This window comes from Ranitomeya variabilis, chromosome 1, assembly GCF_051348905.1.
Source record: "Ranitomeya variabilis isolate aRanVar5 chromosome 1, aRanVar5.hap1, whole genome shotgun sequence".
NCBI lineage: Eukaryota > Metazoa > Chordata > Amphibia > Anura > Dendrobatidae > Ranitomeya > Ranitomeya variabilis.
Window position 1 is genome coordinate 365,427,241 of NC_135232.1, and position 27,091 is coordinate 365,454,331.

The following is a 27,091-nucleotide window of genomic DNA, read 5'->3' on the forward strand; positions in this document are numbered from 1 at the left end:
TAAAACAGAAGTCTCAGAAATTCCCTGCACTCTCTGTATGCCCGAGTGTTGATGTTTTTGTTCGCACAGTGTCTGAAGAACTGGCGAAAATTCCTCATAATATTTATTCAGATAATTTATCCAGAGATGAACGTATAGCTCTCAATAGTCTTAAAAAGAAGAAAAATCTAGTATTCAAACCTGCCGATAAAGGGGGAAATATTGTTGTCTGGCCTTGTGTAATGTACAAGCAAGAAATGAATCGGCTTTTGAGAGATCGCCAGTGTTATAAGAAATTAACATTTAATCCCCTTCTATCTTATAGATCACAACTTGGGGTGCTTTTACAGGATGCAAGGGACTCAAATCTTATTACTAAGGAGATACAGGATTTACTTAATATCAAGGAACCAGCTATATCTACTATTTATTTATTACCAAAGATCCATAAAGATCCCTTATGTCCCCCAGGTAGGCCGATTATATCCGGTGTTGGAGCTTTGACTGAGAATGCTTGCCGATATATTGATTCACATTTGAAACCTCTTGTTGAAACCCTACCGTCATATTTATGTGATACCACGGATCTTCTTCGTAAAATCGAATCTATGGTTATCGATGACGATATGCTTTTAGTCACTTGTGATGTTGAGGCATTATACACAAGTATAAAACATGAGGATGGTCTTAGGGCTTCTAGGTATTTTTTAAGCATGTTAAATTTTAATGTTGAGGAGATTGATTTTATTATAGTACTTTTAAAATTCGTTTTAACTCATAATTTTTTTACTTTTAATGGCTCCTTCTTCCTGCAGCTCCAGGGAACAGCCATGGGTGCAGCATGTGCACCCTCCTACGCTAATCTGTTCCTGGGGCTGTGGGAGAGGGAGCTTTTTTCTACCGATGCCATGGATCGGGTGGTTTTTTGGACCCGTTTTATTGATGATATATTTTTTATTTGGCGTGGTACTTCGGTTGAACTTTTAGATTTTATTAAATTTTTAAATACAAATCAGCTCAACATAAAATTGACGTGCCATTTTGATAGGAATTCGTTGGATTTTTTGGACATAACTATTAACCGTGATAATTTTGGAATGCTGCAGACTGATCTATTTCGCAAAAAAACGGCAGTCAATTCAGTCTTGCATGCTTCTTCTTCACACCCGAAACATGTCGTTAATGCCATACCTATTGGACAATTTTTAAGGTTAAGACGGGTGTGTTCATCATTTGATGATTTTAAAATGAGAGCAGAGGAAATGAAGCAAAGATTTCTTGACCGGGGATACAGCCACAGATGTGTCAAGAAAGCTTACTTTCGTGCGTTAAAAACAGAACGGGATAATCTAATTTTTTCCACTAGTAAGTCTAAGAAGGAAGTGAAAACAAGATTTATCACTGAATATCACTCCCATTGGGAGTTAATGCGTGATATTTTATCTAGACATTGGTCTATACTTACCAGTGATCCTATTCTAAAACAATATATATCTGTTGTGAATTTGCTTTTTGCTCCCTCTAGTGGTTACTAGTTTTTTGACTCTGGTTTTTCTGTCATTCCTTTTATCCGCACCTGGGTCGTTAGTTAGGGGTGTTGCTATATAAGCTCCCTGGACCTTCAGTTCAATGCCTGGCAACGTAGTTATCAGAGCTAGTCTGCTGTGCTCTTGTCTACTGATCCTGGTTCCAGTTATATCAGCTAAGTCTGCCTTTTGCTTTTTGCTATTTGTTTTGGTTTTGTATTTTTGTCCAGCTTGTTCCAAATCTATATCCTGACCTTTGCTGGAAGCTCTAGGGGGGCTGGTGTTCTCCCCCCGGACCGTTAGACGGTTCGGGGGTTCTTGAATTTCCAGTGTGGATTTTGATAGGGTTTTTGTTGACCATATAAGTTACCTTTCTTTATTCTGCTATCAGTAAGCGGGCCTCTCTGTGCTAAACCTGGTTCATTTCTGTGTTTGTCATTTCCTCTTACCTCACCGTCATTATTTGTGGGGGGCTTCTATCCAGCTTTGGGGTCCCCTTCTCTGGAGGCAAGAAAGGTCTTTGTTTTCCTCTACTAGGGGTAGCTAGATTCTCCGGCTGGCGCGTGTCATCTAGAATCAACGTAGGAATGATCCCCGGCTACTTCTAGTGTTGGCGTTAGGAGTAGATATATGGTCAACCCAGTTACCACTGCCCTATGAGCTGGATTTTTGTATTCTGCAGACTTCCACGTTCCTCTGAGACCCTCGCCATTGGGGTCACTCATAACAGTTTGCCAGGCCAGTATTAAATGTTTAATGCATTGCAGAAGAGGGATTATAAGAAAGAAGATTCTGAGTTTTTTTTTTCTTCTTCCCCTTTACCTCAGAGTGGCTATGCTTGCTGCAGACATGAATGTCCAGACCTTGATTACAAGTGTGGACCAGCTGGCTACTCGTGTGCAGGGCATACAAGACTATGTTATCAGAAATCCTAGGTCAGAACCTAAAATACCGATTCCTGAACTGTTTTCCGGAGACAGGTTTAAGTTTAGGAATTTCGTGAATAATTGTAAATTGTTTTTGTCCCTGAGACCCTGTTCATCTGGAGATTCTGCTCAGCAAGTAAAAATTGTTATTTCGTTCTTACGGGGCGACCCTCAGGATTGGGCTTTTTCGCTGGCGCCAGGAGATCCGGCATTGGCTGATCTTGATGCGTTTTTTCTGGCGCTCGGTTTACTTTATGAGGAACCCAATCTTGAGATTCAGGCAGAAAAGGCCTTGCTGGCTATGTCTCAGGGGCAGGACGAGGCTGAAGTGTATTGCCAAAAATTTCGGAAATGGTCCGTGCTGACACATTGGAACGAGTGTGCACTGGCCGCTAATTTTAGAAATGGCCTTTCTGAAGCCATTAAGAATGTTATGGTGGGTTTTCCCATTCCCACAGGTCTGAATGATACTATGGCACTGGCTATTCAAATTGACCGGCGGTTGCGGGAGCGCAAAACCGCAAATTCCCTCATGGTGTTGTCTGAACAGACACCTAATTCGGTGCAATGTGATAGAAAAACCGCAAATTCCCTCATGGTGTTGTCTGAACAGACACCTGATTTAATGCAATGTGATAGAATCCTGACTAGAAATGAGCGGAAAATTCATAGACGCCGGAATGGCTTGTGCTACTACTGTGGTGATTCTACACATGTTATCTCAGCATGCTCTAAACGTATAGCTAAGGTTGTTAGTCCTGTCACCGTTGGTAATTTGCAACCTAAATTTATTCTGTCTGTAACTTTGATTTGCTCACTGTCATCTTATCCTGTCATGGCGTTTGTAGATTCAGGTGCTGCCCTGAGTCTCATGGATCTCTCATTTGCTAAGAGCTGTGGTTTTACTCTTGAACCATTAGAAAATCCTATTCCTCTTAGGGGTATTGATGCTACACCATTGGCAGCAAATAAACCGCAGTATTGGACACAGGTTACCATGTGCATGACTCCTGAACACCGCGAGGTGATACGTTTCCTGGTTTTACATAAAATGCATGATTTGGTTGTTTTAGGGCTGCCATGGTTACAGACCCATAATCCAGTCCTGGACTGGAAGGCTATGTCAGTCTCAAGTTGGGGCTGTCGTGGTATTCATGGGGATTCCCTGCCTGTGTCTATTGCTTCTTCTACGCCTTCGGAAGTTCCGGAGTATTTGTCTGATTATCAGGATGTCTTCAGTGAGTCTGAGTCCAGTGCACTGCCTCCTCATAGGGACTGTGACTGTGCTATAGATTTGATCCCAGGCAGTAAATTTCCTAAGGGAAGACTGTTTAATCTGTCGGTACCTGAACATACCGCTATGAGTTCATATATCAAGGAGTCTTTGGAGAAAGGACATATTCGTCCGTCTTCTTCCCCTCTTGGTGCGGGATTCTTTTTTGTGGCAAAAAAGGACGGATCTTTGAGACCTTGTATTGATTATCGGCTTTTAAATAAGATCACTGTCAAATTTCAGTATCCTTTACCGCTGTTGTCTGACTTGTTTGCCCGGATTAAGGGTGCCAAGTGGTTCACCAAGATAGACCTTCGTGGTGCGTACAACCTTGTGCGCATTAAGCAAGGTGATGAATGGAAAACCGCATTCAATACGCCCGAAGGTCATTTTGAGTACTTGGTGATGCCTTTTGGGCTCTCCAATGCGCCTTCAGTTTTTCAGTCCTTTATGCATGACATTTTCCGGAAGTATCTGGATAAATTTTTGATTGTTTATCTGGATGATATTTTGGTTTTTTCTGATAATTGGGATTCGCATGTGGAGCAGGTCAGGTTGGTCTTTAAAATTTTGCGTGAAAATTCTTTGTTTGTCAAGGGCTCAAAGTGTCTCTTTGGTGTACAGAAGGTTCCCTTTTTGGGGTTCATTTTTTCCCCTTCTGCTGTGGAGATGGACCCAGTCAAGGTCCGAGCTATTCTTGATTGGACTCAGCCCTCGTCAGTTAAGAGTCTTCAGAAGTTCTTGGGCTTCGCTAACTTCTACCGTCGTTTTATCGCTAATTTTTCTAGCATTGTGAAACCTTTGACGGATATGACCAAGAAGGGCTCCGATGTAGCTAACTGGGCTCCTGCTGCCGTGGAGGCTTTCCAGGAGTTGAAACGCCGGTTTACTTCGGCGCCTGTTTTGTGCCAGCCTGACATCTCACTTCCCTTTCAGGTTGAGGTGGATGCTTCGGAGATTGGGGCCGGGGCCGTTTTGTCGCAGAGAGGCCCTGGTTGCTCTGTTATGAAACCTTGTGCCTTTTTCTCTAGGAAGTTTTCGCCTGCCGAGCGAAATTATGATGTGGGCAATCGGGAGTTGTTGGCCATGAAATGGGCATTTGAGGAGTGGCGTCATTGGCTCGAGGGTGCTAAGCATCGTGTGGTGGTCTTGACTGATCACAAAAATCTGATGTATCTCGAGTCTGCTAAACGCCTTAATCCTAGACAGGCCCGCTGGTCATTGTTTTTCTCCCGCTTTGATTTTGTTGTCTCGTATTTACCAGGTTCAAAGAATGTGAAGGCCGATGCTCTTTCTAGGAGCTTTGTGCCTGATGCTCCTGGAGTCGCTGATCCTGTTGGTATTCTTAAAGATGGAGTTATCTTGTCAGCTATTTCTCCGGATCTGCGACGTGTGTTGCAGAGATTTCAGGCTGATAGGCCTGAGTCTTGTCCACCTGACAGACTGTTTGTCCCGGATAAGTGGACCAGCAGAGTCATTTCCGAGGTTCATTCCTCGGTGTTGGCAGGTCACCCGGGAATTTTTGGCACCAGAGATCTGGTGGCCAGGTCCTTTTGGTGGCCTTCCTTGTCAAGGGATGTGCGGTCATTTGTGCAGTCCTGTGGGACTTGTGCTCGAGCTAAGCCTTGCTGTTCTCGTGCCAGCGGTTTGCTCTTGCCCTTGCCTGTCCCGAAGAGACCTTGGACACATATCTCCATGGATTTCATTTCTGATCTTCCGCTATCTCAGGGCATGTCCGTTATCTGGGTGATATGTGATCGCTTCTCCAAGATGGTCCATTTGGTTCCTTTGCCTAAGCTGCCTTCCTCTTCCGATCTGGTTCCTGTGTTTTTCCAGAACGTGGTTCGTTTGCACGGCATCCCTGAGAATATTGTGTCAGACAGAGGATCCCAGTTCGTTTCCAGGTTCTGGCGATCCTTTTGTAGTAGGATGGGCATTGATTTGTCGTTTTCGTCTGCTTTCCATCCTCAGACTAATGGACAGACGGAGCGAACCAATCAGACTTTGGAGGCTTATTTGAGGTGTTTTGTCTCTGCTGATCAGGACGATTGGGTTACATTCTTGCCGTTGGCTGAGTTTGCCCTTAATAATCGGGCTAGTTCCGCCACCTTGGTTTCGCCTTTTTTCTGCAACTCTGGTTTCCATCCTCGCTTTTCTTCGGGTCATGTGGAGCCTTCTGACTGTCCTGGGGTGGATTCTGTGGTGGATAGGTTGCAGCAGATCTGGAATCATGTGGTGGACAACTTGAAGTTGTCACAGGAGAAGGCTCAGCGCTTTGCCAACCGCCGCCGCGGTGTGGGTCCCCGACTACGCGTTGGGGATTTGGTATGGCTTTCTTCCCGCTTTGTTCCTATGAAGGTCTCCTCTCCCAAATTTAAACCTCGTTTTATTGGGCCTTACAAGATATTGGAAATCCTTAATCCTGTATCTTTTCGTCTGGATCTTCCTGTGTCGTTTGCTATTCACAATGTATTTCATAGGTCCTTGTTGCGGCGGTACATTGTGCCTGTAGTTCCTTCTGCTGAGCCTCCTGCTCCGGTGTTGGTTGAGGGCGAGTTGGAGTACGTGGTGGAGAAGATCTTGGATTCTCGCCTCTCCAGGCGGAGGCTTCAGTACCTGGTCAAGTGGAAGGGCTATGGTCAGGAGGATAATTCCTGGGTGGTCGCCTCTGATGTTCATGCGGCCGATTTAGTTCGTGCCTTTCATGCCGCTCATCCTGATCGCCCTGGTGGTCGTGGTGAGGGTTCGGTGACCCCTCACTAAGGGGGGGGGTACTGTTGTGAATTTGCTTTTTGCTCCCTCTAGTGGTTACTAGTTTTTTGACTCTGGTTTTTCTGTCATTCCTTTTATCCGCACCTGGGTCGTTAGTTAGGGGTGTTGCTATATAAGCTCCCTGGACCTTCAGTTCAATGCCTGGCAACGTAGTTATCAGAGCTAGTCTGCTGTGCTCTTGTCTACTGATCCTGGTTCCAGTTATATCAGCTAAGTCTGCCTTTTGCTTTTTGCTATTTGTTTTGGTTTTGTATTTTTGTCCAGCTTGTTCCAAATCTATATCCTGACCTTTGCTGGAAGCTCTAGGGGGGCTGGTGTTCTCCCCCCGGACCGTTAGACAGTTCGGGGGTTCTTGAATTTCCAGTGTGGATTTTGATAGGGTTTTTGTTGACCATATAAGTTACCTTTCTTTATTCTGCTATCAGTAAGCGGGCCTCTCTGTGCTAAACCTGGTTCATTTCTGTGTTTGTCATTTCCTCTTACCTCACCGTCATTATTTGTGGGGGGCTTCTATCCAGCTTTGGGGTCCCCTTCTCTGGAGGCAAGAAAGGTCTTTGTTTTCCTCTACTAGGGGTAGCTAGATTCTCCGGCTGGCGCGTGTCATCTAGAATCAACGTAGGAATGATCCCCGGCTACTTCTAGTGTTGGCGTTAGGAGTAGATATATGGTCAACCCAGTTACCACTGCCCTATGAGCTGGATTTTTGTATTCTGCAGACTTCCACGTTCCTCTGAGACCCTCGCCATTGGGGTCATAACATATATCTGAACGACCATGTGTTACGGCACGTCGTGCACGTAGTTTGAAAGACCATCTCACCAGGAGTTTTTATCCCGTCAATAATCAGTCATTACTTTTTCCTTCTCTTCTCCCTAAACCCATTGAAAAATGGGGCTGTGCCCCATGTGGCAATTGTATTGCATGTTCCAACATAGATCACGCTACAAGTTTTGTTGGATCTGATTGTAAGACATATAAAATCACGCAGACAATTACGTGCAATACTAAAGCAGTCATTTATCACGCAACATGCCCGTGTTCAAAAATCTATATTGGGCTCACTACTAGATCATTTAAATTACGTGTGCGTGAACACGTGAGAGATATTATAGCAGCAGAGAAGGAAGAAACTGTGGAACATCTTAAAACACTACCACGGCATTTTAAGATCCATCATGGATGTGATCCCACTGGTCTTCATTTTGTTGGGATAGATAGAATTATTACTGACTTACGTGGAGGTAATGTTAGCCGTAGGCTGGCTCAGAAAGAGAGCAGATGGATTTGGACTCTCCGTACGCTTCAACCTCTGGGTCTCAATGAGGCTTTAAGTTATGTGTCATTTCTCTGATCATACTCTTTATGTATTAATTATTATATTATTCTTTTAAAATCTTTTTAAAGGAATTTTTTGTATATCTTTTTATTGTTATATTTGTTATATTTATATTTATATTTGTATATGGTTCTTTGTATCACATTTAAAGAAAGGTATATAAACATGTTTTTTGTATTTATTAATAAAGAATTTGTATTTCTAATATTTTGCAGTTTCTGTTTTAAGATCGTATATTGGATTGTCTACCTTGGTGGGAATGATATCGATTTCCTTGTGTGAAGATCCGGATCCATATGAAGAAATTTCTGTATTAATGTGCTATTGGATGTTTATTTATTTATATTTGTATCATTATATAATATCTCATGTCCTGTAAGAATCACGTTGTTGTTTTTAAATATGTGCATAGTCTTGTTAATATATATATTTTTTCTGTTTAGCTGTAATTTGCGCTCTGTGTTGTGACTGGGCGGTTGTGCGCGTGCGCGGTCTTCCTTGGCTTTGGTCACATTCAGTCCGGCGTCCTTCGGTCCTGGTGATGTGCTCTCCGCCTCCCCCGATCACGTGATCTACGTGGGCGGGGTTTGGCGGCGTGCGCGTTGCTGGGGTGACGCTGGGTGAATGGGTCCGTGGTCCGGGCGGCTGCGCATGCGCCAACGTGCCGCTCAGCTTTACCAACTCAGAGGCAATCAGCACAATATATAAACCAACCCCTGTTAGCCTCTGTATACGCCCCCGGAAGAAGGCATCAGCCGAAACGTGCGTAGGGACAGAGCACTTATAGGTATGTGGAACCTCTGTTAGTTATTTATAATATTTACCCTTTTGCTGCTTGGCTGTAGTGGCCGTATAGGTTAGCACTATTTGCACTTTACCCTTAAGCTGCCAGGCTTCAGCGGCCAAATTGGTTATTACTATTTGCACTTTAGGTATTTCCTGGTCTCAATATTATTTATGCTGCACTAGTTTCTTTTGGTTGTTAGGTGGATTTTGTACTGGGTCTTAATATTAGCACAATTGCACGATTAACACTTTATTATCCCACAATTTAGTTGGGTTTGCAATACTGCATGTGTTATTTGCACTATTTATGCCCTGATTATTATATTATATATTTTTTTTTAGTATTTGGCATAAGTGCACATATATATTTGGGTTTGTGCAATATTGTGGTATATTTTTAGTCACATTTACTCAGTTTTCACATATATATCTATTTACGTGCAATATTTTTACACATTTTTTCACACATTTTTATCACATATTTAGTGTTTTTTCCTTGCATGAAATAATTTATTACGATCAGGGAATATAAATGTTTAGTTATTTATTTATTTTAGTGCAATATTTACATTATATATGAAATATAGGGGTATTTATTTATTTATTGGAGGTGTCCTATCATGCCATTATAAATTGTTCTATAGCTATCAGCTTTATTTTTATTTGTTATTAAATTTTATTGTAATAATACTAATAAAGAAATAATTTTAATACTATGTCTTTGTGTTGCACTTTTTATGTTTGGATGATTTACATTTAATGGTGCAGGACGTATATTTTGCATACAACTGGTTACTGTTCTGATTAAAACATTCCTCAAGAGGTCTAGTTTCCAAAATGGGGTCACTTATGGGGGGCTTCCATTGTTTAGGTATAGCAGGGGCTCTCCAAACGCGACATGGCATCCGCTTTCGGTTCCAGCCAATTTTGCATTCAAGAAGTCAAATGATGCTTCTTCACTTCTGAGCTCCGCAGTGTGCCTAAACAGTGTTTTTTTCCCCATATGTGGGGTATCGATGCACATTCAGGAGAAATTGCATTGCAATTTTTTGGGTTCATGTTTTTCCTGTTACCCTTGTGAAAATTAAAAAAAAAAATTGTCTAAAGTTACATTTTAGTGAAAAAAAAGTTAAATGTTCATTTTTTCCTTTCACATTTCATTAATTCCTGTGAAGCACCTGAAGGGTTAATACATTTCTCGAATATGGTTTTGAGCACCTTGGGGGGTGCAGTTTTAAAATTGCAAAATTTTCAAATTTTTTTCCCAATTTTGTTTTTTTTTACAAATAAATGTCATATCGAACAAATTTTACCATTATCATGAATTACAATATGTCACAAAAAAAAGATTCTCAGAGTCAGTGGGATCTGTTGAAACGTTAAGTTATAACCTCATAAAGTGACAGTGGTCAGAATTGTAAAATTTGTTCTAGTCAGGAAGGTGAAAACAGGCTTGGGGATGTAGTGGTTAAATCATACTAGCCATGTATAGTTTATCTTAACATTTTATTAAAAATCAACTTGATATACAAATGAAGTGGCTTCAGTGGAGTGGCCTATGCTTTGGGGCACAGTTAAGCCCAACTATGTGCATAATAAAGCCAGGACCTTATCCTGATTGCCATGTCTCTGAATTAGAGGGCGAACGTTGTGTCAAGTCATTTTGCATGTCTGCGTAACGACACTAGATGAGTGCAGTGGCGCGTTCATCGTGTGAATGTGGGCACACACACACAATGTGGCTACAGACACAACCTGTCGATTAATGTGAGCAGCAACAGAAAATCCAGTCACAATTTATATTTTATTTTAATTTTAAATATTACATTCATAATACCATGTTGTATTCATCCTATTGAATGAAGGGTAAGGTCTAGGGTAGCGTGGCAGAAAAACAAGCTGACCAGCTAATTTAACAGAAACTATCACATTGTTATGCGAGTACAACTGGTGTTTACCTGCAAATCTACCTGGGCGTTATAATTATAAATTTGAAACTACAATTTTGCAGTTAATCCAGCAATGTGAACTCAGTCAAAATCATAATTTACACATGATATTGGCTGTGCTTGTTGTTTTTTTTGTTTTTTCTAAGTAACATAGGTCAATGTAGGCAGGGCCGGACTGGCCATCTGGCAATTCTGGCAAATGCCAGAAAGGCCTGTCTGGTTGTGGGCTGCCTTGTCTGCTACGTTGTTAACAGAGTCGGTGCTCTCAAGATACCCATACTGTTAAGAGTTGTGATGGAGCACAAAGTCGCTGACTCCGTAACTTACCCCAGCAGGCCACGGGAATCATTAGAAATATTGGTCTTGTAGTAAATCTTGCTTTCTTCAATCCAGGGTAATATTAGTAATATATCCCATCTGGTGCTCGGGGGCGAGGATGGCATGGGCCTGTGTGATTTTAAATGCCAGGGCTGAATTTCAGTCCCAGTCTGTACCTGAAAGTAGGTTTCTATTTTGATTCAGTGTAACTGGGGTTTCCAGTAACAGAAAAGATGGAATATTCCATTTATGACCACAAGAGGGCGATCTTAACCAATTCTTCATATCTGGGTTGTCACCTGCTTGACCTATTACATGTATTGTTATGCCTTCTTTCATTGGAATAAGGGTATGTGCCCACTGAGTCTTTTTGTGAGCTTTTTAGGAGCAGAAATTGAACAGAACTCCAAGTTTTCGAGGAGGATTTTGAGAGCTTCCACTCACTTTCTGCACAAAAATAGTGTCCTTTTTAGGACATCGCCGTGAAAGTTATGAACAAGAAACTGCTCAAGTCCAGGCATAATTAATTCCACTTGCATATTAAACTTTAACCCCCTCACGACCTTGGGATTTTCTGTTTATGCATTTTCATTTCCATTTTTTGCTCCTTTTTTATATTTTTCTGTCAATATGACCATATGAGGGCTTGTTTTATGCAGGATGAGTTGTACTTTTGAATGACACCATAGAGTGTACTGGAAAATGAGAAAAAAAATTCCAAGTGTGGTGAAATTGCAAAAAAATGTGCAATTTCACAATTTATTTTATACCATGTTCACTAAATGTTAAAACTGACCTGTGGTTAGGATTCTCCAGGTCATTGCGAGTTCACAGGTGCCAAACATGTATAGGTTCTGTTTTATTTTATTGCATTTTATTGCAATGACCAGAAAAATCTGTTAAGCTCTCTGGACAGCGTAAATTGCCTTTTCGGAGAGGAAGAGGACTAGAACTCCTATTGGAAGTAGCAATCCTAAAAGTCAGTGTCGACCCTTTAACAGCCTTGTCACAGGACTTGGTATAAAAGCCAAACCAGAATCTCAATTTGCAGACAGTGTGTTTCGGAGTACTGCCCCTTGCTGGACAATACACTGATCTCCCCGAGAATCTGCCTCCAGGGATTATTTTTCATGAAGGGTGAGCGTGATGTGTAATGGTTACCAGTGCTATCTGTGTGATGTATAATGGTTACCAGTGTTACCAGTGCGATGTGTAATGGCCGCTTTCTGCTGTCCTGATCTCACTGCAGAGCAGTGTGTGACTATCTGACACATCTGTAGGTTTCTCCCAGCTTCCATATCAAAGGAAGACATGGTTACAATATTGTTGCAATACCGCAGAGATGAGAGATCTGTAGCAAATGTGTTTGTAAGGAGAGTTCTACTTGTCTGTTAGTTACTTGTGTGACACTGATAACACCCCTTTCTTGTAAAAGGATCTCTGGAGGCAGATTTTCATGCAGTTCTGTGTCCTGCCCATAGTCCTTAATAATTCATTTACATATAAAAAACATTGATTTCTTTGATTTCTCTGGTATAAGACATCAGACTGCTGATATTGAGGTATCATTTTATTCAGCTTCCTATGACCTATATGCCCATATAGACAGCTCAGGAGGGTTGATCCTACTGACCGAGTGTTAGGACTGGCGGACTGCACCAAATAATAACTAGAGATGATATAAGGTGCGTTCGCAGTCCAGGGTCCACTGTGCAGCTAATACAGCTGCTGCTTGGTAATGACGGACTATATGGCGGTATAATATGAGTACACACACAGGTTAGCTTCACCCGGTATTAAGGAAGTGAACCCTGTTGTGTTACAGGGCTGCGATACCGCACAGAGAGCGCAAGCAAGGTGACATAGAACTCTGCCCCAAGACTCAGGGTAAGAGTCCCTCTAGATCTCTTGCGCTTGACACCGCTATTGTATTGCCAGGGAATCAACTAAAGTAAACATTTACCGCACCGGAGTACGTGCAGCGTCGCTCTGGCGGACGCCACTAACCACCCTAACTAGGGCCAGGAAAGCACACTATCTGCGCACAGCGCCACTCTGGCAGTCACTGCTAACTAGATTCAGTAACTTGTGCTAATGTGCAGGATAGCACTGTTGGGCGCTAGGTAGCTCTGCCATTCGTGAGCAGGCAACAACACTAGGGATGGGAATGATTCGGAGCTTTCATCCATCGACAGGCATTCATCCACACACACAAGTTTACACTAGCGCATGGCCAAGTGGCCATGCAAACCTTTTATAGTAGTAGCGCTCCGGGACCTTCCTGATGGTCCAATAGGAGCCGCAACAGGTCCTGAGCATGTGACCCCCGACGTCCAATGGAAGGTCGTCCCATGGAAGGTCGTCCCGTGGGCATGCTCAGTGTGGGAAAAGCAGGACTTAGTCCCTGAAACGCCTGCTCGCTGCTGATCAGTGCTGGCTACAAAGGCAGAGCCTGGAACGCAGCAGTACCCAAGCGCACAATATCAGCTTGAGCCAGACGCTGGGATCGACGTCTCTGTTGAGCAGGTTCCACTGCGGCTGGAGGAGAATGAGAGACCGCAGTGGACATGGTTCGAGATTCCCCCTGTGCAGCGGCGGGAACTTGACACCTAACATTACCCCCCTCCTAGGGCCCCCCTCCTTGGACCTCGCTGCGTTCAAAGGCTGCAATAAGCAGCAGAGCCGAATGTGGTTCCCAGGTTCTGTCCTCTGGGCCATGACCCTTCCAGTCCACCAGATAGTACTTTTTTCCACGTACCTCCTTGCACCCCATGATAGTGTTCACCTCGTAATTGTCCGTGGACGAACCCGATGTCTCGGCAGATGACTCAGAAAACCGGAACATGTGAACGGGCTTAAAGAGGGACACATGAAAGACGTCGGTGATACCCAGGCGTGGAGGAAGAGCCAGACATTAGACCACAGGATTAACCTGTTCTAGAACCTTGAAGGGCCCTAAATATCGAGGCGCAAACTTAGTGGACTCAACTCGCAGCCTGATATTGCAGGCGGAGAGCCACACTAAGTGGCCAGGAGCAAAGGTCGGCGTGGGGTGCCGATGTGCATCGGTGGAGACCCTCATTCTCTCCTTGGAGGCCCGGATGGCATCCTGCATGGGATCCCAGATGTCCCGTGCTTCCACTGCCCAGTCTGCCACCCTAAAGTCAGCGGAAGACATGGGCACAGGAACCCGTGGATGCTGGATGTAATTAAGGAGGAATGGAGTCTGCCCAGTGGGGTCGACTACGGCGTTGTTCAAGGCAAACTCCGCCCACGGTAGCAGGGATGCCCAGTCATCCTGCCTGGCCGAGACAAAATGTTGTAGGTATGTGACCAGGGTCTGGTTGGCCCTCTCTACCAACCCATTCGTCTTGGGATGGTACACTGAAGAGATATTCAGCTCAATACTAAGTAGGCGACAAAGCTCTCTCCAGAACCGAGATGCAAACTGGGGACCCCGGTCACTGACAATCTTGTCAGGCATGTAAGCGGAAGACATGTTTGACAAACAACACCTCCAAGGCCCGTGCAGAAGGTAACCGTGGGAGAGGCACCAAATGCACCATTTTAGAGAAATGATCGGTAACTACCCAAATAACGATGCAGCTACGGGACTTGGGTAAACCAACCACAAAGTCCATCCCGACCATCTCACAGGGCCTATCAGCCACTGGTAGGGAGTAAAGTAGCCCAGCAGGCCATTGTTGAGATTACCTATTCTTGGTGCAGGAGATGCACACCCGAATATAGTCTTCGACGTCACGGGCCATATGCGACCACCAGTACGTCCTCGCCTGAAGCTCTGATGTCCTCTTGATCCCGAAATGTCCACCCACCCTGGATGAGTGAGCCCAAGAGAGAACCTCCAGTCGCAAATTAGATGGCACGAAAGTCTTGCCCGGGGGCACAGACTCTAGCGACACCAGAGCCACAGTTCTCAGACTCTCAGAGGGAACAATTAGCCGAGGCTCCTCCTCCTCTGATGACACCACAGAGCGGGAGAGAGCGTTGGCGTGAATGTTCTTCTCCCTGGATAGGAAATGAAGGGTGAAATGGAACTGGGAGAATAACAGGGACCATCTAGCCGGGCAAGAATTTAGCCGCTTGGCTGTTTGCAAATACACCAAATTCTTGTGGTCACTGTAAACTTGGAAGGGAAAGCGAGCCCCCTACAGGAGGTGCCTCCACTCTGAAAAAGCCAACTTCATTGCTAGCAACTCCCTGTCCCTGATAAATTAATTCCTCTCCACCGGAGTGAAGGTCTTGGAGTAGAAAAAGCAAGGATGCTTCCGACCTTAAGCGTCCTTTAGGAAGAGGACCACTCCAGCATCGAAGGATGAGGCATCTACCTCAATAATGAAAAGCTTATCTACATTGGGACGATGTAGAATGGGGAGCACTAGCAAAATGGGACTTAACAGATAAGAAGGCCTTGGAGACTTCCTCCGACCACAATTTGGGATTTGCACCCTTCTTGGTGAGGGCTACCAAGGGAGCTACCAAAGTGGAGAAGTGGGGAATGAACTGGCGATAATAATGAATGAACCCCAAAAAGCGCTGCGCCGCTTTGAGAGAATGAGGTTCCTGCCAGTCCATCGCTACTTGTAGCTTGGTAGGATCCATAGCTAATCCTCAGGCTGAGATGATATACCCCAGGAGAGGCAAGGACTCCTGCTCAAACACACACTTCTCCAACTTGGCATAGAGGGAGTTTGCCCGTAGGAGATCGAAGACTCTGCAAACATCTCTCCGATGGGAATCTATATCTGGAGAGTAGATGAGAATATCATCCAGATAGACCACCGAGGCGGAGAGCATATCCTGGGAAGATATCATTAACAAAGTCTTGGAAGCCTGCTGGGGCATTACAGAGCCCAAAGGGCATCACCAGATAGTCATAGTGCCCATCCCTGGTATTAAAAGCCGTCTTCAATTCGTCCCCCTCACAGATGCGAATCAGATTGTAAGCACCCCGCAGATCTAACTTAGTAAATACCCTCGCCCCTCATAGTCTATTGAAGACCCCAGATATCAAAGGCAGAGGGTACTTATTCTTAACGGTGATGGCGTTAAGACCCCAATAGTCAATACATGGATGCAATTCTCCGTTCTTCTTTTGCACAAAGAAGAACCCCGCCCCTGCAGGTGACACTGACTTCCTAATGAATCCTCTTGCCAGATTTTCCTGGATGTATAGTGACATTGCCTCCATCTCCGGGAGAGACAGGGGATAGACTTGTCCCCGGGAAGGCTCTGACCCAGGCAAGAGATCAATAGGACAGTCATAGGGATGGTGAGGCGGTAGAGTCTCTGCAGCTCTCTTGGAGAATATGTCCGCATAAGACCAATAGTGTTTGGGGAGAGGTAAGATCTGCAGGTACCTCAGTTGTGGCAACCTGAATACACTCCCTCAGACTTATGCCCTCACAAGATTTACTCCATCCCAGAATTCTCCCAGAGGACTACTCTATATGTGGAGAGTGGTAACACAACCAAGGTATCCCTAGCAGAATCTCGTCTATTCCCTCAGGAATGACAAGAAGGGAAATGATCTCCTGATGGGATGAAGACATGGATAACGTAAACGGCATAGTCTGGTGTGTAATTTGTGAGAGCAGTGTCGACCCATTCGCCACTCTTACGGTCACTGGTTTGGCTAGCATAACCAGGGGTATTGTGTGCCGCTGGGCGAAGGCTGAGGACATGAAATTCCCTTCTGTCCTGGAATCCACACAAAGCTCGACCGTAAAAGTGGAAGGGCCAAAGAGAATTGTCCCCTTGAAAAACAATTTGGAGGAAAACGCCACTGTGTCTAGTGAACCTCCTACAGTTACTAGACGTGGTCGTTACCCCTGCCGCTGTGGACATTTCTTGGTATAATGTCCTGACTGCTGGCAGACTTTACAGACTATGGGTATTCGAGCTGCCCGAGACTTAGGACCCGCTCGAGATAACTCCATGCCTCATAGGGCTCGGACGCCTGAACAGGGGATTCCAGAGGCTTGGCGAAGGTAGGTGCCAGCCGAAACCTCTGCCTACACTGGGCCCGCTCCAACCCCCGCTCGTGAAAACGGAGGTCAATGCATGTGGATATAGCTATCAGCTCCTCCAGTGAGACAGGAATCTCCCTAGTGGCCAAGGCATCCTTCACATGGTCAGCCAGTCCTTTCCAGAACACAGGGATAAGGACAGGGATATCCGGCCACTCCAGCTCAGATGCCAAAGTCCGGAAGTGGATGGAAAAATGACTGACCATGGATGAACCCTGTGTCAATGCCAGCAGTTGGAGCGCCGAATCATGGGTGACATGAGGTCCCAAAAAGACCTGTCTCAGAGAGTCCAGAAACCTTGGAGCACTCTGCACCACATGATCGTCACGCTCCCACAGCGGCGTTGCCCACTCCAACGCCCTGCCCGACAACAGGGATACAATAAATCCCACCTTCGCCCGCTCCGTGGGAAAAAGTGCAGCCAGGAGCTCAAGGTGTATGGCACACTGACTCACAAATCCCCTACACAGCTTACTGTCACCAGTAAACTTATCAGGTAGCGGGAGACGGGATAAGGTCGGAGCAGGGGTGGCAGTGGACAAACTGGTTGCAGCTACGCTAGCAGCCTGAACAGTGACCGTGGTAACATCCACAGCCGAGGTTGTACGCTCTAGAGCCGCCAACCTACCCTCCAGCTGCTGGATGTAGCACTCTAGACGCTGTTCATCCGCCATTACAAGCCAGACCCTGGCGCTAGTGTAATGTTAGGACTGGCGGGCCGCACCAAATAATAATTAGAGATGATATAAGGTGCGTTCGCAGTCTGGGTTCCACCGTGCAGCTAAGACACCTGCTGCTTGGTAATGACAGACTATATGGCGGTATAATGTGAGTACACACACGGGTTAGCTTCACCCGGTATTAAGGAAGTGAACCCTGTTGAGTCACAGGGCCGCGATACCATACAGAGAGTGCAAGCAAGGCGACACAGAACTCTGCCCCAAGACTCAGGGTAAGAGTCCCTCTAGATCTCTTGCTCTCGACACTGCTACTGTGGTGCCAGGGAATCAACTAAAGTAAACATTTACCGCACTGGAGTGCGTGCAGCGCCGCTCTGGCAGATGCCACTAACCACCCTAACTAGGGCCAGGAAAGCGCACTATCTGCGCACGGCACCACTCTGGAGGTCGCTGCTAACTAGATTCAGTAACTTGTGCTAATGTGCAGGCTAGCACTGTCAGTAGCTCTACCATTCGCGAGCAGGCAACAACACTAGGGATGGGAATGATTCGGAGCTTTCATCCATCGACAGGCATTCATCCACACACACAAGTTTACACTAGCGCATGGCCGAGCGGCCATGCAAACTTTTTATAGTAGTAGCGCTCCGGGACCTTCCTGATGGTCCAATAGGAGCCACAACAGGTCCTGAGCATGTGACCCCTGACCTCCAATGGGTGGTCGTCCCGTGGGCATGCTCAGTGTGGGAAAAGCAGGACTTAGTCCCTGAAACGCCTGCTCGCTGCTGATCAGTGCTGGCTACAAAGGCAGAGCCTGGAAGGCAGCAGTACCCAAGCGCACAATATAAGCTTGAGCCAGATGCTGGGATCGACGTCTCTGTTGAGTAGGTTCCACTGCGGCTGGAGGAGAATGGGAGACTGCAGTTGACATGGTTTGAGATTCCCCCTGTGCAGTGGTGGGAACTTGACACCTAACACCGAGGCCCTTTAAGTATAGACCTCATATTCGTAGGATCAGATTCATCAAGTATTGCATGCAATTGTTAATGAAGGGTGTGTTGGAAAGAGGCAACAAATTTATTAACATGTGCGCCTTTTAATTTGCACATATTTCAGCTGGCATGTGCCAAAAGAAGACGTGTACCCCAGTCTAGTGATGAGCGTGCTCTTCTGTGATCAGAGTATCGCGAGTAATATGTTCTAGTCCCGGGGACTAGAACATAGTAACAGAGCCTCCGTGATACTCAGATCACACCCGACCATGCTGGCTCATCACAATCCCAGTCAAGGACCGGGGTGTGTTTCTGGAGCGCCCCCACTGCCGCAGGGCCGAGGGGTACCCGGTACCGGGCCTCTCTGTCTCAGTTCTGGGGTTGTCACGGTGGCTAGACCCGGCCCGTGACCCTGCTGAGGGGCATCCAATGAAGGTGGAGAGTGATGCTGTTGTGGTGTGGTGTCGGTCGCAGTAAATAACAAGGACACCAGGTTGCAGTCTCTTTACCTCTTTACTGAAGGCTTCCGGATCCTCAGTCCGAAATATGGTTAACCGGGCTGCGTGAGTCCAGCCGGTCCGATGGCACCTCCAGAGTTCCCTTTGCAGGTGGAAATCTGTGCCTACCTTCTAGCGCTTGTGTGTTGTAGTCCTTCCCTGCTGTGCTTACGGGATAGTCCTCACAACTGTTGTGTCTGTTTCTGAAGTTCCCTCACAACTCGATTATGATGTTCTGTTTCGTCCCCCAGATGATATGGCTAGGACGCACCCGTATGACGGGTAGGCTCGGAGGTCTTCCGGGACCCTAGAGTCGCCCCTCTCCAGATGTTGCCCCCTGTGTCTGCTTAGGTGATGTTGGGTGAGACAGCCCGCCTATAACTGACTGTCCTGCCGTAGGTTTGAAGTAAGGCCTGGAGCTCAATACTTCCTCGGCGTTCCGGCCACCGGCTACGCGCCTCAGCAGGATGTTGCCTCGTCTTACAGCACGACTCCTACTGGTGTTTCTCCTTGTTGCGTTGATCTCGTTTCTCATTCAGCACAATAAACCTCGCTTCTTGTCCTTTCTTGAGATACCGCCGTGATGAAGTGCAGGCGCGGTCCCGTAACGTTCTTTCTGTTCGCTAGGCCGCTGTCAGGATCCCACCCCTGACAGGGACCCCCCTGAATCTTCCCCTGCAACACCCTCTGCCACAGGATGTTGCCTGGTTCCAACCCAGTCAGCTTCTCTCTAACTTCCTATCTAACCCCCAGTTTTACCAGATTGTGAGGAGTGGCCTAATACATAGTACCATTAGCTCCCCCTGGAGGCCAGACTGTGAAGTGTATTGGTGTCTGTGATACCTGGTCAGGTGAACTCCTTCAGTGCCATCAGACGTACCATAGCCCCCCTTAGCGGCGGAGCATCAGTACTGCAACGATCAGGACTCTGGGGTGCTGCACACTGGTTTCCCAAAATGCGGCATTAGAAAAGTCTCCCATATAATAAATATGGATTTTGCTAGGACAAATTGCAGTAAACACATTGAGCCTTTCCTGCCAGCTCTGAATTAGGAATTCCTGTGTGAGTAATATGCACAGATGCAGAGGAAAGATTGGCAAGTATCTGAGCCCAGAAAATCCCCATCACACTACATCACATTCAGAGGATGCGTGTCCTACAGTTATTATCATTATTCTGCAGTAGAAATTATATAAAAGTATTTTTATCTTGTGAAAGTATTTCTCCCAAAAATGAATACTCGCAATAGAAAGAGGGTCATGTGTCTGGACTAGAACTACTTCTTGTTTTTTTTAAGGCTCTTGAGATCGGGTCAGGAACCCCACAGCCAGTTGATGGGCCATAATTGGACCCTGTCTGAATTTTATCTTAATGTGTTTCCACCTCCCACAGCCCTGCTTACTTACATCTGAGTGTTTACATACTTGGAGGCGAACACTCATATGTAGTAGATAGCACCTGAGTGTCCACCTACAGTAGGCATATACGCCCGAAAATGATGCACGACGGAGCACACAGTGACTTTGTCAACTACATTATAGTCAATGGCCCCATGGGGGACCACTTAACGTGGGACAAAGCACAGTGTGAAAGCACTCTAAGACATCATGGCTGCAGTAGCTCTCCAATTTATATATCTTAATGTCCAAATATGATCACAGTAGTATCAGATTACCATAGAAAGACACTTTTATTAAAAAAAAATCTAGCAAAATGTTATCAAAATAATATATGACTGAAGTTGGAATATTAAATGTATTAATCCCAAAACTAATGTCTTGTATTTCCATTTGCAGTGTAATTTTAAGCCACAAAAACCTTCATAAGAAATAGTGCGGTCTTACTCTTATTGAACACCAGAAAACCATAGACCTCTAAAAATTAACCTTTAATTGAAATATTAAAAAGGTATATAACATAATAGTAATTATCCAAAGAGGGCAAAAATTTACAAAATTAAAGTAGGAAGGGAATTTTTCTGAATATTTTCTGAAGGGGGTGCAGCACCGCAAGTCTAGGTAGCTATGTTCCCCTGCTTTCCATTCATTCCCCAGTTTTTACAAGCAGGGGCAACAGCTGCATTAGCAGGCTCCTGCTTGTAAAATTATTTAACCCCCTTCAGATGGATTTACATCGTGGGACATGACTGAGTGCCGGAAAGGTATGGGATATTGTTGTTTTTTAATTTTAACTTTGTTTCAGGTGACAAGGGTCTTCAATTGGATTGAGCGTATAATAAAGATATTACAACACCCTGTGTATTTATTTCATTAAAATACTTTTTTCCAAATGTGTGTTTTTTTTAACCCTTTATTAATATTTGATTAATAATTGATAGGTGTCTTATTGACACCTCTCCATTATTAACCAGGCTTAATGTCACCTTACAATAGCAAGGTGACATTAACCCTTTATTACCCCATATCCCACAGCTACAGGGGAGTGGGAAGAGAGAGGCTAAGTGCCAGAATAGGCGCATCTTACAGATGTGCCTTTTCTGGGGTGGCTGGGGGCAGATGTTTTTAACCAGGGGGGGGGGCAATATCCATTTATTTTAACAGCTAGAGCCACAAAATTTTGCACACATACACTTCTAACATTAGTAGTGAGGAATATGTAAAAAACAAAAGGGATATGAAACGGTTTAGTGTATGTAAACCATGTCTCATATCCTGTCGGGTTTGGGAAGTGGATAGCAAAAGCCGACAATTGAATTACCGGCTTTTCTGCTATCTAGCGCTGTATTAAATATAAATATATATATATGTGTCTCACTGATATATATATTATACTAGCTGAAGAGCCCGGCGTTGCCTGGGCATAGTAAATATCTGTGGTTAGTTATAGCACCTCACTACTCTTATTTTCCCATCACGCCTCTCATTTTCCCCATCACATCTTTCATTTTCCCCCTCACATCTCTCATTTTCTCCCTCACACCTCTCATTTTCCCCCTCACTCCTCTTATTTTCCCCCTCACTCCTCTCATTCCCCCCTAACACTTGTCATTTCGACCTCACATCTGTCATTTTCCGATCACTCCACTATTTTCCCTCACTCCTCTCATTTTGCACTCACACCTTTTCATTTTCACCTCACACCTCTCATTTTCACCTCAGTATATACATGTTTGTCATCTCCCTTATATATAGTATACACCTGTATGTCATCTCCTGTATATAGTATATACCTGTATGTCATCTCCCCTGTATATAGTATATACCTGCTGTGTGTCATCTCCCCTGTATATAGTATATACCTGTATGTCATCTCCTCCTATATATAGTATATACCTGTATGTAATCTCCTCCTGTATATAGTATATACCTGTGTGTTATCTCACCTATATATAGTATATATCTGTGTGTCATCTCCTCCTGTATATAGTATATACCTGTATGTCATCTCCTCCTATACATAGCATATACCTGTATGTCATCTCCTCCTGTATATACTATATACCTGTAGGTAATCTGCTCCTGTATATAGTATATACCTGTGTGTCATCTCCTCCTGTATATAGTATATACCTGTATGTCATCTCCTCCTGTATGTAGTATGTACCTGTATGTCATCTCCTCCTCTATATAGTATATACCTGTGTGTCATCTCTCCTGTGTTGTGTATCCGCTTTTTGGGCTCCCCTGGTGGTTGCTGGTGGTACTAGTGACTTGTTTGCACTTTGCTTCTTCTGTTCACCTGCTTCCATCAGTGTTTGGGAGTTTCCTATTTAGCCTTGCTCTCCAGTCATTTCCTTGCCGGTCACCATTGTAACCAGAGCCTTCGGTTGCATGTTCCTGCTACTAGTCTGCTGATCAGCTAAAGTGGACTTTGTCCTTTTGTTTTGTACCTTTTGTCCAGTTTGCAGTTTTTGTGATTCTCTGTAGCTGGAAGCTCTTGCGGGCTGAAATTGCCACTCCTGTGTCATGAGTTGACACAGGAGTCTTAAAGTAATTTCAGGATGGTTTTTTGAAAGGGTTTTCAGTTGACCGTGAAGTCCTCTTTTGTATCCTTCTGCTATCTAGAAAGTGGACCTCTCTTTGCTAAATCTACTTTCATACTGTGTATGTCTTTTCCTCTTAATTCACCGTTATTACATGTGGGGGGCTGCTATCATCTTTTGGGGTATTTCCCTAGAGGTAAGCCAGGTCTGTTTCTTCCTCTACCAGGCGTAGTTAGTCCTCCGGCTGGCGCGTGGCATATAGGAAGCCGTAGGTATGCTCCCTGGCTACTGTTAGTTGTGTGGTAGATTTAGCTCACGGTCAACTCGAGTTTCCATCACCCGAGAGCTCGTTCGTTACTTATGTGTTTTTTACATTCCCTTGCCATTGGGAACCATGACAGTATGACCGGCCAACAAAGTGTTAATTGTTTGGGCTGAAGCAGGAGAAAAAGAAGTGTTGAAGGGAAATTTTTTATTTTTTTTTTCTTTCCCTCAGAGTTTTGCTGCCTAGCCCTTAATTGCTGTCTAGCTGCTTCTTACCTCCTCTTAACCCTTGAATGGCTCTGACCTTAGCTGTTTAACATGGATGTCCAGAGTTTGGCTGCAGGTTTAAATAATCTTGCTACGAAGGTTCAAAATTTACAAGATTTTGTTATACATGCTCCTATTTCTGAACCTAAAATCCCTACACCAGAGGTGTTTTCCGGAGATAGATCTCGGTTTTTGAATTTCAAATATAATTGTAAATTATTCCTTTCTCTCAGACCTCACTCCTCAGGAGATCCTGTCCAGCAGGTTAAGATTGTAATCTCTTTGCTGCGAGGTGACCCTCAAAATTGGGCATTTTCATTGGCACCAGGGGATCCGGCGTTGCTCAATGTGGATGCGTTTTTCCTGGCTTTAGGGTTGCTTTATGAGGAACCTAATTTGGAGATTCAAGCTGAAAAAGCTTTGATAGCCCTATCTCAAGGGCAAGATGAAGCGGAGATATACTGCCAAAAATTTCGTAGGTGGTCTGTGCTTACTCAGTGGAATGAGTGCGCCTTAGCGGCAAATTTCAGAGAGGGCCTTTCTGATGCCGTTAAAGATGTTATGGTCGGGTTCCCTGCGCCTACAGGTCTGAATGAGTCCATGACAATGGCAATTCAGATTGATCGGCGTTTGCGGGAGCGCAAACCCGTGCACCATTTGGCGGTATCTTCTGAAGAGACGCCAGAGAAGATGCAATGTGACAGAGTTATGTCCAGAAGCGAGCGGCAGAATTATAGGCGTAAAAATGGGTTATGCTTCTATTGTGGTGATTCTGCCCATGTTATATCGGCATGCTCTAAGCGTACTAGGAAGGTTGACAAGTCCATTTCAATTGGCACTTTACAGTCCAAATTTATTTTGTCTGTAACCTTGATTTGTTCATTATCAGTTATTACCGTGGATGCCTATGTGGACTCGGGCGCCGCTCTGAGTCTTATAGACTGGTCCTTTGCCAGGCGCTGTGGGTTTGATTTAGAGCCTCTGGAAGTCCCTATACCTCTGAAGGGTATTGATTCTACACCTTTGGCTTGTAATAAACCACAGTTCTGGACGTAAGTGACTATGCGTATGACTCCAGACCATCAGAAGGTGATTCGCTTCCTTGTGTTGTACAATTTACATGATGTTTTGGTGCTTGGATTACCATGGTTACAGTCTCATAACCCAGTCCTTGACTGGAAGGCTATGTCTGTGTTAAGCTGGGGATGTCGGGGGGCTCATGGGGACACTCCTATGGTGTCCATTTCGTCATCTATTCCATCTGAGATTCCGGCATTTTTGTCTGATTATCGTGATATTTTTGAAGAGCCTAAGATTGGTTCACTCCCTCCTCACAGGGATTGTGATTGCGCCATAGATCTGATTCCTGGCAGTAAATTTCCAAAGGGTCGTTTGTTTAACCTATCTGTACCTGAACATGCTGCTATGCGCGAGTATATTAAGGAGTCCCTGGAAAAGGGACATATTCGTCCTTCTTCATCACCTTTAGGAGCCGGTTTTTTCTTTGTCTCTAAAAAGGATGGCTCTCTGAGGCCTTGTATTGATTATCGTCTCCTGAATAAAATTACAGTCAAATATCAGTATCCGTTGCCTTTGCTGACTGATTTGTTTGCTCGCATAAGGGGGGCTAAGTGGTTCTCTAAGATTGATCTTCGTGGGGCGTATAATTTGGTGCGAATTAAGCAGGGGGATGAGTGGAAGACTGCATTTAATACGCCTGAGGGCCATTTTGAGTATTTGGTAATGCCTTTCGGCCTTTCTAATGCACCTTCTGTCTTTCAGTCCTTAATGCATGATATTTTCCGGGAATATTTGGATAAATTTATGATTGTGTACTTGGATGATATTTTGATTTTTTCTGATGACTGGGAGTCTCATGTTCAGCAGGTCAGGAGGGTTTTTCAGGTTTTGCGGGAGAATTCTTTGTGTGTAAAGGGTTCAAAGTGTGTTTTTGGGGTTCAAAAAATTTCATTTTTGGGGTATATTTTTTCCCCTTCTTCTATTGAGATGAACCCTGTCAAGGTTCGGGCTATTTACGACTGGACGCAGCCTACTTCTCTGAAGAGTCTCCAGAAATTCTTGGGCTTTGCTAATTTTTATCGTCGATTTATAGCTGGTTTTTCTGGCGTTGCTAAACCTCTGACGGATTTGACTAAAAAGGGTGCTGATGTTGCCAATTGGTCCCCTGCTGCTGTGGAGGCCTTTCGGGAGCTTAAGCGCCGCTTTTTGTCTGCCCCTGTGTTGCGCCAGCCTGATGTTTCTCTTCCCTTTCAGGTTGAGGTCGATGCTTCCGAGATCGGAGCGGGGGCGGTTTTGTCGCAGAAAAGTTCCGACTGCTCAGTGATGAGACCTTGTGCGTTCTTTTCGCGAAAATTTTCGGCCGCCGAGCGAAACTATGATGTTGGTAATCGGGAGCTTTTGGCCATGAAGTGGGCATTTGAGGAGTGGCGTCATTGGCTTGAGGGTGCCAGACATCAGGTGGTAGTTTTGACTGATCACAAGAATTTAATTTATTTGGAGTCTGCCAGGCACCTGAATCCTAGACAGGCACGTTGGTCGTTGTTCTTTTCCCGGTTTAATTTTGTGGTCTCGTACTTACCGGGTTCTAGGAATGTGAAAGCAGATGCTCTTTCTAGGAGTTTTGAGCCTGACTCTCCTGGGAATTCTGAACCTGCTGGTGTCCTTAAGGATGGAGTGGTTTTGTCGGCTGTCTCTCCAGATTTGCGACGTGCTTTGCAAGAATTTCAGGCGGATAGACCTGATCGTTGTCCGTCTGGTAGACTGTTTGTTCCTGACGAGTGGACCACTAGAGTCATCTCGGAAGTTCATTCTTCTACTCTGGCAGGTCATCCGGGAATTTTTGGCACCAGAGATTTGGTGGCTAGATCCTTCTGGTGGCCTTCCCTGTCTCGAGATGTGCGTGTTTTTGTGCAGTCTTGCGATGTGTGTGCTCGGGCCAAGCCTTGTTGTTCTAGGGCTAGTGGGTTGTTGTTGCCCTTGCCTATTCCGAAGAGGCCTTGGACGCACATCTCTATGGACTTTATCTCGGATCTCCCTGTTTCTCAGAAGATGTCTGTCATCTGGGTGGTGTGTGACCGTTTTTCTAAAATGGTTCATTTGGGGCCATTGCCTAAGTTGCCTTCCTCATCTGAGTTGGTCCCTCTGTTTTTTCAAAATGTGGTTCGCTTGCATGGTATTCCGGAAAACATCGTTTCTGACAGGGGTACCCAGTTCGTGTCTAGATTTTGGCGGGCAGTCTGTGCCAGGTTGGGCATTGATTTGTCCTTTTCGTCTGCATTCCATCCTCAGACCAATGGCCAGACGGAGCGAACTAATCAAACTTTGGAGACTTATTTGAGGTGTTTTGTGTCTGCGGATCAGGATGATTGGGTTGCCTTTCTGCCGTTGGCGGAGTTTGCTCTTAATAATCGGGCTAGTTCTGCCACTTTGGTTTCTCCTTTCTTTTGCAATTCAGGGTTTCATCCGCGTTTTTCATCTGGTCAGGTTGAATCTTCGGATTGTCCTGGAGTGG

At 45.0% G+C, this 27,091-nt stretch overlaps 2 long non-coding RNA genes across 2 annotated transcripts in view; one reads left to right on the forward strand and one right to left on the reverse strand.

Moving 5' to 3' along the window:
• Window positions 1-8,148, forward strand: part of LOC143794026 (uncharacterized) — a 115,131-nt gene extending 106,983 nt beyond the window's left edge. The window contains exons 3-4 of the long non-coding RNA XR_013220389.1: window positions 305-450; window positions 8,028-8,148. This is a non-coding gene — a long non-coding RNA (uncharacterized LOC143794026). The remainder of the gene's footprint in view (window positions 1-304; window positions 451-8,027) is intronic.
• LOC143759844 (uncharacterized) overlaps window positions 1-22,379 on the reverse strand; it is a 279,692-nt gene extending 257,313 nt beyond the window's left edge. The window contains exon 1 of the long non-coding RNA XR_013212244.1: window positions 22,345-22,379. This is a non-coding gene — a long non-coding RNA (uncharacterized LOC143759844). The remainder of the gene's footprint in view (window positions 1-22,344) is intronic.
• Window positions 22,380-27,091: the final 4,712 nt, after the last annotated feature.